Source organism: Mirounga leonina, unplaced genomic scaffold (genome assembly GCF_011800145.1).
Source record: "Mirounga leonina isolate KUSES-001 unplaced genomic scaffold, KU_Mleo_1.0 Mir_117, whole genome shotgun sequence".
Taxonomy (NCBI): Eukaryota; Metazoa; Chordata; class Mammalia; order Carnivora; family Phocidae; genus Mirounga; species Mirounga leonina.
In genome coordinates this window covers 5,287,961-5,303,048 of record NW_023270274.1, presented here as the reverse complement: position 1 = coordinate 5,303,048, position 15,088 = coordinate 5,287,961, and positions in this window count along the sequence as shown.

Here is a 15,088-nt window from a genome sequence, read left to right as displayed (position 1 = left end):
TGCTCGGTCTTCCCTTCCATGATCCAGGAGAGATGGAAGGTTTTGAGGGGGAATTCCTTTATTGTGTATTCCATCGGCCCCTCGCAGTGGGTGTTTAGAATGCTCATTTTACCAAAGTCTTTCCTACAGCCCTGTGAGTATTCGTTCTTTTCTTTTCTGTTTTCAAGGGGAAACAGTGTTTCCCCTGATTCCAAAGATTCACAATTCCCAATTTTGCTGGATGATCAGAAGGCATTTCTGTGGAATAAGACCCAAAGGCAGCCATCAGTCCCAAAGGTTGTTTGTTTCTGTCTAGTACCAAAAATGTTTTTAAATTCTTCCTGAGAAAAAAGGTTTGATGAGCTGCATAGGATGGGCATATCTTATAGCTCTTGGATTATACACCTTGACAGAGGTTGTTACAAGGAACCGCAGAAAAATAGTTGATGGAGGCTACAGGCTGGGGACAGGAATCCTGTCACCATTGATCCTTGTCTCCTTTAGACAGAGACGAAGACTTTCCAGCACTTGCATGTCACCATCAATACTAGCAACAGCTTGAGTGAGTTAGTATTTCCAAACTCAGGAGAACTTCTGAAATACAAATGGAGACTAATAACATTATTTTATAAAGCTAACCATGCTGTGGGGTGGGAAATTCCTGGTACGTGGATCAGACAGACTCTCAGATGGACGGTTCTGACTCTGACACTGGTGGGTGGCTCTGAACAGGTTAACTAACTTGAATTTTCCAGTCTGTGAAATGAGGATAATGATCCCTACCTCCTAGGATAGTGTAAGATTAAAAAGAAGGAAATATCAAGGTGGCACATCTAAGATGAGGTCAGTAAAATCTCCAACCTATTGTCTATCACCTAGTGTAGAGTAGACACTGCTTTCATTGTATTTGAAAATATTTATCCATTGTCGCCTTCATCACCATCTTCATAATCATGGCCCCGAAACTTATTATCTGTGGACTTTAAGTCATTTACTCTATTAGGAAACTAGATGCCACTCTATGAACCCCAGTCAGAGGGTTTGTTAATGTACACATTTAACTAAAGCTTAATGTGCATAGAGAAGAATACACAAACACTAAGAGTGAAACTCAATGAAATTTCACAAACGAAATGTGCCATGTAACAGGAATCCAGATTCAGAATTTGGACATTCACAAAATGTAGCCCCTGTAACCTCGTGTCCCTTGCAGTCATTACCTCATCAAGAGTAACCGCTCACTACCCTAACTTCTAAAATCACAGATTACGTTTTCTGATTTTTAAATTTTATACAAATAAAATTATCTAGTAGGTATTCTTTTATGTCTGAGTTCTTTTGATAGTGATTCATCTATCTGTTGGAGGGAATTATAATTATTTACTTCTTACCACTTTATAGTATTTCATTTGTGAATATGGTGTAGTTTATTCTACTACTGATTGGCAGGTCTGGGTGTTTTCCTAATACAAGCCTATTCAAACATTGCTGCTGTGAATATGCTTGAGTATATGTTTTGGGAGATATATCTGCACATTTCTATTGATGCATATGTAGGGTGGAATTGCTAGAATATAGGATATATTCATGTTCAGTTTTAGTAGATAATGCCAGTTTTCCAGCCATATGAAAGTGTGATTGTACCAATTTAATCTTCTATAAACATATGAATTCTAGTTGCTCTAAACACAACTCCTGGTTTTATCTGTTTTTAAGTTATGGGCTTTCTCTCCTGTGATTTTTTTTTTAAAGATTTATTTATTTATTTTAGAGAGAGAGAGGGAGGGAGAGTAAACATGTGCACGTACATGAGTGGGGGGAGGGGCAGAGGGAGAGAATCTTCAAGCAGACTCCGCACTGAGCGCGAGTCCCATGTGGAGCTCAGTCTCACAACCCATGAAATTACGACGTAATCCAAAACCAAGAACCGGATGCTTAACGAATTGAGCCACCCAAGCGCACTTCTCTCTTAATGATTTGCGTTTATCTGGTGATCAATGAAGTTGAAGAACCTTTTATCATTTTTGTTTTGTGGTTTTTGAGATTCAGATCTTGTTTTCTCATGTGCCTGTTCAAGTCTTTCTGTTATTTGGCATGTCTGCCTTTTTCTTACTGGTTTAAAATATATGTCTTATAAATGTATTTTCCTATTCCATGCCATGCCTTCTACTTCTCTCAATGGTGTCTTTTGGTATTCAGCAGATCTTAATTTTAGTGGAGTTCTGTTTATCAATTTTGTCTTCTGTGGTTAGCATTCTTGTGTGTGTGTCTTGTTTCAGGTTTGCTTACCCCAAGGTTACAAAGAAGTTCTTGTGTTTTTTCTTTTAAACCTTTACTGTTATACTTTTCCCATATAGATCCACAATCATCTGAATTTGAATTTTAAGAATGTTGTGAGGTATGGGGTCAAGAGTCACTTCCCTCCAGCATGGACATCCAATTGACCCAGTACCATTTATTGAAAAGATGACTCTTTTTTCATGGACGAGGGATTAAAACCTAACAAACCATTTGGGAGGGCTAGGGGTAACAGAGAAAGTGAAAGCATTGCCAAAGTTCTCCGCTTGCAGCCCTGAAGCAGGAGATGCGCAGGGGTTTGTCTGGGAGCTGCTGAGAGGTCCCACCCCCTTTCTACCCATACTCTTATCAGGGAGTCCAGTTGTACCTCTGGGTGTGACTGCTTCTGGGGAGACTGACTTCGGCTTCCCTTCTGAGGTCAGAGGCACCTGGAACTTACAGGGAAAGGGATCCTGGGAAATGTAGTCCTGGGATTCTTCTCTGGGATGTAGCAAGGACTAGAGAAGGGGACAATGATGATGCCAAATTGAAAACACAGTTCAGCCTAGACACTTAATGTTTTTGTGCCTCAGATGAGGAAATTAAATTTAAGGTTGGATTAGAGGCTCTCCAAGGACTTCCTGGCTCTAACAGTTATTAAAAGCATATTAGAAAAGCTCTCTCGGTAGCTTTAATTCATTCATTCAGGTATTGTATCCTAGGCCAAGAATAGAAAAATAAGAAGGAAAGCTACTTTTCCTAGAGGCACTTTGAACACCACTGAAATAGGGGCTCGCCCCAGACGGTACGGCATGGTGGAGTCGTGGCTGTGACTGTAAGAAGGGCTGCAGAGGGCAGGCAAAGGAACAGCCCGTCAGCCTGCGGGCTTGCCCCGTGGGGTCCTGGGAGGCTGCGTGGGGTCCCGCCCAGGGAGCAGTGTGGGGATTGCGAGCCCCAAGGAGAGAACAGCAGGTGCATCCAGGAATGCCTGCATTACCTGGGAAAAATGTAAACTCAAGGTTTGTTTCCTTTTATCTTGAATTTTTTGAGGAAAACCACAGGTGCCTTCAAGGAAACAGATGGAAGTTGTAATCTGTTTTGTGTAACAAAAGCATTAGGCAGCGTTTATGTGGCTTTGGGCAGGTTCCTTCCTCTTTGTGCAATGATCTCCTCTCTCAGCAAAATATCCATGTTTCTTCATTCCTTCTCGGTCAGGATTTCTAGGGCTCCTCAGTTTTCTCTTCCCCTGCACTCATTCACAGTAGCAAAACCCGAGACACCTCGGCTTACTAGGTGGATTTCAGTGGTGTCTAGATTGGCTTTATTTTCCTTATAGGTTTCTCTCCAGAACCCTTGGGAAATGGGGTAGAGTGGAGGCAGAAAGGGGAAGAGGGAACTCGGGGTGGGTGTCAGTCAATCACAGCATATTTCAGTGATTTCACATGGATTGTAAAGTGTTGAATCATGAGGAGGCTGGCAAAAGGGCCTGCTCCTCATGAGGTCTGGTTAATATTAGGAATTATTGCCTCAAACGCTGCAGGTGTGGATCGATCTCTTTCAGTCCCAGTAAATGGGGTTGCAACTGCCTTTGACAGCCTCAAAGCCACACAGTGCTCGTGCCCCAGGGCAGACAATGATGTGGGGGAGCTGCTGATTTTAGGATAGAAAATTGCAATGCTTTATAGTAAACAGCACCTGGAAGTTTACTAATGATTTTTACAATTAACAGCAGCAGTGTGGTCTGATTATTCATGCACGCTTTCTATGAAAGAAAAGAAAGGAAGCAGATGTTGAAAAAAGTCACATGGCTTAGATTTTACTGGAGGGGGGAAGTGGTGGTGAAACCAGGATGGAAGGGTAGGGGCAGAAGGAAGGAAAGAGTCTGAGGTGGAGATTGCTGCCTGTTATTTTCTTTAGGCCGTCGTATGCAAATCAGCCCCTTCCAAATCTGGAAAATAACCTTCAGATATGTTTGATATCATAATGGCTCTTTTCTACATTACACAGATTTAAAATCCTATATATTTTACAGTGTTTGAGCAATTTTATAGAAGCATTAAGTATTCACCGGAAATATACACGATCGGGCAATTCTCTGTTTCCGCACTGAGGACTGGGGTGCTCCGCATGCATGCAGGGTGCTGGCTGGAATCTTCTGGATCCCACCAGGTGGCCTCATGGTTAATTTCGGAAAACTCCTACTTTCTACCTGGAAACCATCCGTATTGTATTTTAAAGCTTGATGACTGCTTCCACTTCTCTGCACCTGTGTCAGATCAAATTTTTGTAATCCTTTGCTCAGCCTATGGTAAATTTCATTTCCTTTATCCTTGTACCTATTTACTTAAATATTGAAAATGTGATGCAGCCATATTAAATAGTCTTCTGAAGAATTAAATGTGCCCTTATCTCAATACACAGATGCAACAGATAATTTCGTTTTTCATATTTTTGTCCTGGCCTCTGTCTATGCAAAGACTTCTTTTATGTAGTTGCAATCACAGGAAATATGTCATTTGTGTATTGCCTTTTTTTAAGTTATAAAAACAAATGGAAATGTTTCCTATTTCCACATGGAAAACACATTTTATTTTCATGTACAATAATTCACCAATTATTGATGGGGAATTTTGTATTATTTTAGGCAACACTGTAGTGAATGCATTTGAGTAGATTTTCACTTCTGTTACACCGTTCCTTAGGGAAGTTCCTTCTTCCCCCTTCTGCTTCCACTAGATGACGGGATCATCTGGTCACAGGAAAGGGATGATCGTAAGGGGGCTCTGGCTTCTTGTCACCCTTGGACTGGAGAGTATCCTCAGGACGTGTGTATACCATATTCAGCACAGACTCGTCAGTACCGGAACGACTGTGTGTGTGTGCATGTGTGCTAATTTTTCCGTCTATAAACTAGTATCACAAGGGGGTTTTTCATCTGAATACTTTTGATTATTGTCCAAGGAAATGTTTTTTATTTTTTATTTATTGAATTTTATTCCATCTGTCAAGGGACCTTTTATATTTTCCCATTTATCCACTACTGAGATCCTAACATTTCATTTAAGAATTGCAATATACAATAATCTTTCTGAGGGCAGGAATATATGTGTATATATATCTTTTTTCTTTTTTTAATTTTTGTTCCGTTAATGCTTAGAAGTATCCCTGGTACAAAGACAGTGCTATAAGAGTACTTGTTGAATGACATAGTAGGATACACATATGTGAAATTCTTATCAATTTCTGACTATTTGGGAACAAAATATCACATGGATGTTGAGTTCCCTGGCAGCAGCAGAGGGTGGAAGAGAGGGTATATAACGCCTGGAAGAGAGGAGACTCATGGCCCACAGACAAGAGGAGAGATGGACTGATCAGGCTTTGATGGTGTTTTTTGCTTTTTCTTGTGCTTCTTCCGGGGATGAATGTCTGCTGGCCCATTAACATCCACAGAGTAAGACAGCATCGGTCCATCCCCTGTCGTCGAGGCCAGACGCTGGGTAGAGGGTCCACAGCAGACAGTGAAGCATGGCTGGCCCAGTTGGTGCGGCCCCCGGCCGCCACCTTCACCCCTTGTGATGGGCAAAGACGGAGAAGCGCTTAGCTGCAGGGCAAGAGCAGAGCCTGGGGACTGCGGTTGGAATAAGGGGCAAGAAATATTTAATAATAGCATAGGGAATCTGGGACTGGAGCTTAGGTTAGAAATCAGGAATTTCCTATGACCTCCTTTCCACAGTCAATAGTTTGTTTTGCAGTTAGGTAAGGGCCACCCATGCTTCCCCGGTAAACCTGAGAAAAGTGATACTTGGGGGGGACATAGTGGAGTCCTTCCCAGAGCCACCAAATGAATCCTTTTTTAATGTGTATCGTGTGTATCCAGCACCCAGAGCCTTCTCAGAAGTTAATAAGAGGTCTCAGCTGTATAAACCAAAGCTACAAGATTTTAAATTCAGGAAATCTCATTTTACACTAAACAAACAAGGAAAAGGGCCCAAATTAGGTCCTACTGTAATCAGATCCTATTGCCTTCTTGGGTTCACAAAGTTGTGTTGGGGCCTGGCCCATGGGAGTGCATGCTGCCTGGGGTCCCTCTTGTCTGTCCCTGCAGAGGTTGAGACAGAAGAGAGGAGGAGCTGGGATATGACCTCGGTGGGAAGATAAAGCTCGCAGAGGCATCTGCTCCACAGGAAAGGGGCTTTTAAAAAGACTACTTTATTAAGGCTGTGGAAAAGAACTAACTCTTGGAAATGGCAGTTTTCCCATTAGATTGAATATTGCTTTGCCTTTGCTTTCATTCCTTAACTGATTTAATTCTCACAACAACCCTATGAGATAAGTAGAATTATTACCCCAGCTTTATAATGAGACTGAGCCTTATAGCAGAGCTGGTATGGAAACTCCTATCTCTTAAACATCAAGGTCCCTGATGTAAAGATCATGTCACATGCTCTATTAGTCAGGATTTGGCAGGAATACAGAAGCAACTCTGTATTTTAAGGAAGGGGAAAAAATGGTTCAAATCTTTTATCAAAAAAATGAAACAAAATAAAGATGCAGGATTTCCAAACAATTAATGTTAAATAGGGTGTTTGTAAGCATTATCTATTTTTGCCAAGAGCAGGTTTTTGCTCTGCTTTTTGGAACAGACTGTGGCAGGGACACATTTGTGTGTCCTACTTTGTGACGTTTCCAGGCATCCCAGGAGAAATACATTTCTAGCCTCCCCTGCAGTTAGGACAGGGCTTGTAACTATGTTCTGGTCCGCGGAACATGGTGGAGAAGCCATGGCTCTTGGTTTCAGACCTGGCCCTTAAAGGCATCCTGAGCTGCCTCCGGCTTTCTTTATCCTGCCAGAATCCTAGGATTCCAGGTTTTCCAGATGGCATAGATACCAGATAGGGGAGACCCCTAGACCTGCAGGATCCTTTGTTGAGAATAAACACACCTCTATTGTGCCAAGCCCTGCCGATTTGGTCACTGTTATAACAGCTAGTTTGTATTAATTACTCTAACTCTTAAAGGGACCCCAAGACATTGGTACATTCCATCTTGCGGAAGAATAACAGGCAATTGTCATTCTATTTCCTCCACTTCCCATAAAGAGAAAAAAATTAACACATGGTAATATTAAGGGGTCCCTGACTAGTTTTGTGAGCTCCTTGTGGGCAGGGATTTTGTAATAATCACTTTGGTATTTTATGATCTCCCTTCCTCCCAGCATGGTGGCTGGCGCATAGAGGGTACTCAGGCAATGTGTCAGGAGGATTTAATGAAGGACCAGATGAGTCTTGATTTTAGCACATTGTTCTCATCAAATGCATTTTTATTTTTTTATTTTTAAAGATTTTATATATTGGGGTACCTGGGTGGCTCAGTTGGTTAAGCGACTGCCTTCGGCTCAGGTCATGATCCTGGAGTCCCTGGATCGAGTCCCGCATCGGGCTCCCTGCTCGGCAGGGAGTCTGCTTCTCCCTCTGACCCTCCCCCCTCTCATGTACTCGCTCTCTCTCATTCTCTCTCTCTCAAATAAATAAATAAATTTTAAAAGAATTTAAAGATTTTATTTATTTATTTGAGAGAGAGAGAGAAAGCATGAGAGGGGGAGGGGCAGGGGGAGAAGCAGACTCCCCACTGAGCAGGGAGCCCGATGTGGGACTTGATCCCAGGACCCTGGGATCATGACCTGAGCTGAAGGCAGACACTTAACTGACTGAGCCACCCAGATGCCCCTCAAATGCATTTTTAAATACATTTTAAAGTACATGAAATATTTTTAAATGCAACTTTTAAAATACTTGAATGGTAGATATGACTTGTTGATTTACTCAAAAATAATAAGCATCTAAAAAGAGGGCTAAAATCTATCTCACTTGTATAAATAAAATAGATTTATCTGATTTTTATTAATGTTAAAATTATATTTTTTATTAACTCATTCTTCATCATTTGCATCAATCCAAATTCCTGTGGCCCACAAAGAAAGGGAGTTTTGATCACATGTCATCCTTCTGATAAATCTGAGATGTTCTGTCCTCATCCATCTTATGAGGTTCCCTCAGCCGAATGTCTCATTTTCCTACAGAGCTGGAGGAAGGCTATGATGTTCCTGCCATCTATGACTGCCTTTGAAATGGGTTAACTTTAGTTAGTTTCACATGTGTGTTTTTTCTTTTATGATTTGATTAGTGTGTGGATATAAAACCGTTAATCTCATTTCCTAAACTACCTTCTCCTCTGTGCGTTTTTATCCCTCCGATTTTGAACATTCCTGAAAATGGCTAGCAGGGAGTATCTAAAGGACCTAATATAAGTCAGAATGACACTACACAAATGCAGCTAGAGTGGCCTAACCCCTCCTCTTAGTGACCCTGGGAAGCTATTTCAAGGAGATGAAATGATTTTAATTAACCAAGTAGGTATTGCTAAGCCACATATCCCGCTGTCTGCCAGAAACTGTCGTAGCTAAACTGTCCCAGGGTTTATTTTATGCCAACAAGACTGATGAAAAGTGACCAATGTTACATAATTACCCTTGTCTTATTTGGGACCACTTGGACAGAGAAGCCACTGAGCCTGTTCCAGTTCCATGATTATTAGCTGCTTCCCCCACCTCTGGGGCGGTGTGGTCTCGAACTGGCATCTGGAGGGAGTCCTCAGGGAAACTTTTACTTACCAGTCTGGTCTGTGCTAGCGGGGTTAGTGTTTGGATAGGCCTGTGAGGGATTTAAAGGAAGAATGGCAGGTGGATACATACGTTAACCGCTTCCTTGGAGCAATGGTGATCTTGAAAAAGAAACTCCGTAGCAGGCACCCCAAAATTTGACTCTTATTTGTATTCCTAATCATTGCTGTGAATAACAATAATTTTAAAAATATAACCAGGTTAAGAATATAATTGCGCTGAAGACTATCCATCAAATCCCATCCTTTTGGATATTTGTCACCCCAATGATCTATTATTAATGGGTAAAGAATCAGAAGTGATTAGGAAATTATTCATTCATTCCATGCATATTTGCCGATCCCCCTCTGGGGGCCAAGGACTATGAAGGGCATTGATGACACAAAGCCAAGTGAGGCAGTCTTTGCCCTTAATTGCTTACGTTTAATGTGAATGCAATCTTGGGAACTCACCGCTTCAGCATGAGCGGTTTTCAGGTCGTACGGTACTGCTCTCCCGAGATATGACTCAGCCCAGAATAAATACATGTGCAGCTCGGAAGGACTATACTCTTAGAAATTCTATTCCTTGTTTTCACTGATGCCCAGATGAGCAAAACGGAGTGTAAAAGTTTAACTCGTCCTTTTATTAGATACAGCCTTACTTTTCCAACCCAGTAATAGAGTCTTGCAGCTAGTCCAATGTTTAGGAGAATGTAAAACACAGAACTACAATAGACAGTGATGTGCTGCGTGTTTGTAGCCACCGAAGCTTTAAGCTCAGAGTTCTAGGCCTTCTAGTGACAAACATCTAGTGAGCTCTTTGGAGCTCTGCTGGTTTCCTGCTCGGTCGTCTTAGCTGGGCCCAGTACCATTCTCTATGTCTTAGGGAGTTCTTTCTCCCTGAAGTTTGACTGTGGAGAAGGGAGGGCATGGCCTCTTGTTGCCCCGGGGACTGAGTCACATATCGTTTGTGTTTTAAAGTTTGAAGCCTGGGAATCAGGACCAGTCAATCTTTTGTGTTTTAAAGATGAAAGCCCAGGACTCAGGACCAGTCAATCTGGATTTGAACTGTATCTCCATCATGCAAGCTGTGTGTCTTTAGGCAACATGTTTATCTTCTTTTAGACATTCAGCTTTAGCTTTCTCATTTTAAAAAGCAAAGATGAAACAGTGCCTTGGAGAGCATCTGGCATGGCATCTCATGCAGAACAAGTGCCCAAAAAAGGCACTGGCCCTCCTTGGCCCATCTCCATGTCCAAGCCGCCTCTTTGATAATAGTAAGAGGGTATGCTAGGGAGAAATTACGCTCTGCTAAGTGCATTGGCTAACTTAGCCTTCCACACAAACTTATGAGAGAGGTGCTTTTATTACCCAGAAGTTATGGAAGGGAGAACTGAAGGCAAGGAGAGGATGAGAAGTTTACTCAATTTCCCCCATCTTGTGAGTAGTAAAGTCAAGATTTAAACCCAGGCAGTTCCAACACAGAGCCCTTGCTCTTTTTAATCTTTCGAGATTGTCTTTGACACTCATGTCCCTCTATTTTTTCTGATCACAATTATTGGATATTGATGAGCAGGAGAAAGGAAAGAAAGCACACGCACAGACATGGTGCTTGACGGGAGAACATGATGTTCCTTCTCTCGTGTTTCATGTTGTTTAACATCAACACCAAGGTGGTGGCATTGATCACAGCCACACGCGCGGCTCTCTGTAATGTGTGCACTGGCCGATCTCCTTCCACTGTCCTATAGTCTCTGCCTCACACCTGTGTGATGGTTGTGGAGGCTTTACCCCCAGCTGGCATCTTGCTAAAACAGAGGGAGATGAATCAGATCACCTTCTAGGAGATCTTTCCATGGCAAAGTCCATCTTGGCCTTGGAAATGGCAACCGGAGGCCAGAAGCACCAGGATGGAACTGGGAAACTTATTGTCTCACAATTCTGGAGGCTGGAAGTTCTAGGTCAAGATGTTGGCAGGGTTGGTTCCTTCTGGGGGCCAGGAGGGAGAATGTGTTCTGGTTCTCCTTGGCTTATACATGGCTCCCACCTGCCCATCTCCCACCCCAAGTGATTGGGTTGGGTGAGCCCTGTGGATCAGAGACATCCTAGCAATGTCCCCTGGCCTCTTTCTCTTTCTCCTTTATTCATGCAGTGGATATGTTTTGGACATGCACTGGGAAATCCCTCCTAGCTGAGCCTAGGCTCAGCTGGGTCAGGCTTGGTCCTGGCACTCAGGTTGCTCACAGTCTGTTGGTGGAAAAGCGCTGATTTCTGGAGCTGGTACCAGGCCTGCCCTCCAGCTCCCAGTTTTGGCCTTTTCCTCTGGGAAACCTTCCTTGAACTGGGAGTTAGGTGGGTTTCTTTCGTCTTCTAGATTCCCCTTGTACTTGCCTTCCCATGTCTAACACAAAAGGTCTCTGAGATCCACTACACAGGCCCAGCCCCGCCTGACGTTGTGTGTATAAGGGGCTGCTCACTTGTACAACAGAGAGCAGACATGCATGAGGCTCCACTCTCTACTTCTTGTTGGGTGGGCTCCCGTGCCCTGACCTGCAGGTCTGCCTGAGCTGAGACCACCCTTGGGGGGAGGAAAGAGTCCCCAGCACTGACAGCACTGAATATCCTCTGTGACACGGTGCTCTTGAACCTGGGCACTAGCCATGGAGAGAGACCCTCGAAAATAAATGTACAACCATAGCTGTGGTTATTCTGCAGGACGAGCTAGACAGAGTGTCTAAGCTCGTGAGCCAGCCTTGTGTCCCACTGCCCCCGGGAGCAAGGCAACCTGCGTTGGTTTGCTGTCTCCTCAGTCTCCCAGCACCCACAGAGCAGGTCAGGGCTTCAGCATCATCTCGGAAATGCAGCCTGGCCTCTGCCCTGATGCTCAGCAGGCAGGTGGGAACCTTGTATTCTCATATCCACCCTCTAAAACACCTGCATCCTTGGGGTTGGACATATTATTGGCGTTTTACCCATGCCAGTGAGCTAATAGGAAAGAGACCTTTTGGAGAATGTAGCTCATCGGAGAGGTGATCCCAGAGCAGAGAACTCACCAGGAAGTCAGAAATTCTGTCTCAGTATCCTGATTCTGACTCTGTAAATAAAGGCTCCCCCTCTCTGGAGTTCTCATGCATCTCCACAAAAAGGGACCCACGATATGGACCTTTTTCCACCTCACAACCTCATGAGAGGATGGGTCACACAACACTGGAAAAAGATGGTAGGATTCAGAAACTACTTCTTTCATCATCAAGTCTCTAGCTTAACTCTGGGACGTGGATTCTCAGCCACATCCTGTTGTGTGACCTGTCTAACTTAAGCTGGTCCATGGGCAAGATTTTATCAAGTTATATTAGTGTTGTGTGGTCTTTGTATGAGGTTGGAAGGGAAAAAGAAGGAAGGCCCAGGTGTTCATGCAGACTTTCAGAAGGAAAGGAATGTTTTCGAGCCTGCATTCCCTATTTAACTACATATAACGACAAATATACTGCTTCCTTATCTGCTGTTCAAAGAAGGGAATATTACAGCATAACAAGCCACAAACTGCAATTGTATTCTGTTTGGGAATGGTGTTTTTAATTCTGTACTTGAGAGGGATTATATTGTTACACCATTAACCCACTCATAGAAGTTTTGTTGTCTTAATAAAATAATTGCTCTATTACAGAGACCAAATACTACTATTAAAAAGAAGCTTAAAATCTGTTTTATTGATATCTAACAGAATAGTACTTGCTATCAATTATATACTATTCTAATGGCCTGAAAGCTCCTTTGAATGTGTTCCTTTTATCTTCTTCCACCTTCCACCTTCTTTAAAGCCTCTATTACTGTTGATAAATATGCACACAGCACACACACCCAAGAAAAGAATCTGCCTCTCCTTTCTAATTTCCCAAGTATCCATGCCAATGAGTCTTGATTCTTAAATTTAGTGTGGATAAAATACCAGAAGTCTTTTAAAATGCAGATTTGGGGCTCAAACCTCCTAGGGACTTCGATGTAGCTATAATACGGGCATGAGCCCTTTGCCTCTTCATTTTTGCCAGTGTCCCAGGTCATTATAGTACAGAGGGCCCATGGGCTACGCTTTGACAAACACCACTTGACACCCACAAATTCAGTGCCAACCAATTCTGAAGGTCAGCCTGCCCAAAGTAAAGCATTCCGCAGGGGCTCCCATGACAGCAGTGGGGGGCACCTTTTAAGCTGACCTTTGAGGGCCTTGGTCAAATGTGTTCACTCTTCGCTTATCACACTTCTGGTCTGACTCTTCCCCACCCCTCCAGGACTGTACTGAAATGAATTCTCCATACCCCTGTCTTCTCTTCCTCTTGGCTCTTTGCTCAATATTACAGAAGTTCCCACGTGGACCTGACAACTTCTTTTTTTTTTTTTTAAAGATTTTATTTATTTATTTGACAAAGAGAGACAGCCAGAGAGGGAACACAAGCAGGGGGAGTGGGAGAGGGAGAAGCAGGCTTCCCGCAGAGCAGGGAGCCCGATGCGGGGCTTGATCCCAGGACCCTGAGATCATGACCTGAGCCAAAGGCAGACGCTTAACGACTGAGCCACCCAGGCGCCCCAGGACCTGACAACTTCTAATTCAAGGCATAGCATGGCACTTACCTGTGAAAGACTCTCAGTCAAAGTCCCACCCTGTCAGAGGAGATCTGGACAGGATCTTGCCAAATGACATCTGTCAATTCTGTAGACTTCTGTATGTCCTTCTCCTGTGGCACTTACCCCTCTACCTTGCTTTGCGATTTGTTTAGTTCATGCTCCCAGGGTCTCAGTTAGATTTAGTTTGCACCTTACTTAGCATGGCACCTGGCACCAACACTAAAATCAATAAGTGAATCCATACAATAATTCAAATAAAAAGCAACCATACTTTCAATCTCTCTGACCTCCGAGACAGATTAATAACTTAATGCCCCAACTCAGCCAAAGCTAAATCTCAATTTAAGAGGCTTTCTCATTATTTGAGTGTTGAGGTATCCTTCAAGATTAGTGGATTAGTCAGTGGATGATTTGCCTGGAGAGACAGCAGATTTCTGTTCTATTGTCCTGAGCTGAGTGGCTTCTACCTCCCATAAGGCTTGAACTCTTCCAGCTGGAGGATGATGTATTCATTTGGTCATGTGACAAATATTTTTTGAGCAGTTATTTTGTGATAGGCAGTAGCCTAAGCATGGGGAAGACAAAGAGGAAAATACATCATCTCTGTCCTGAAGGAGTTTACAGTCTCTCGGGAAGGAAGGAAAACGGGATGAAATTACCACCTGCAGCTCTGTATAAGCAGCATGTGATCAGCCCTGTCTAGTGGGCTGAGGAACGGATTGGCAAGACTCTTTAGGAAAAACACGGCTAAGTGGGAGAAAGGCATTCCAGGTAAATAAGATGTACAAACCTAGAGTGAGAAAGTGCAAAATATAGTGCAACAATCATAAGTGACTTCCGCTAGGCTTCCCAGGAGACAGATCTTTGAAAAGGTGATGCGCACATAGGACATTTTTTGCGGATTTCCTCCAGGATCATTTCTAGGAGAATAAGGAAGTTGGGTTGGTCAGAGGGGGCCTGTGACCTGTGATACAGTTGTAATGCAAGCCAATCTCCAAAGAAAGCTCTGAGGCTGGGGCAACACTCAGGGTTACCCATCTTAGGGCAAGAACCGCAGTGAGCAGGGCTCACTGCCACTGAGCCTGCCCCTGCCCCTAAAGGGCATTGCTTTAAGCTAGGTAGTTCTCTTTGACTGGAGACAGTTCTTGAAGAGGCATTTTGTTGAAAGCTGTCAATTGCCGACATTACCAGGGCCTGGTGAAATGAGTGCCTCAGTCCTTGCTGGAGGTCCAGGAAACACGGCAGCATCCACTACAGTCAGCCCAGGGAATAGGAAATGTGAGCTTGCAGATGCCAGTGTAGAGGTGACAGAAATACAGGGAGATAGTGTCAGGAGTCAGATTAAAAAGGACCCTGTTCATCGGAGGCAGAGGCCCATTCCAAGAACCCAAGGGGCCATGCAGAAGTGTGAAGAAAACAAGCAAACCAAAACCATGACCAGATTTCCTTCTAGAAGGATCTCTGGGTAAAGCATTGTGAAGATGGTTTGGAAAGTCCTGACAAACTTGAGAAAAGGATTTGAGAACTGTTTAGAAGATAAAAGAAT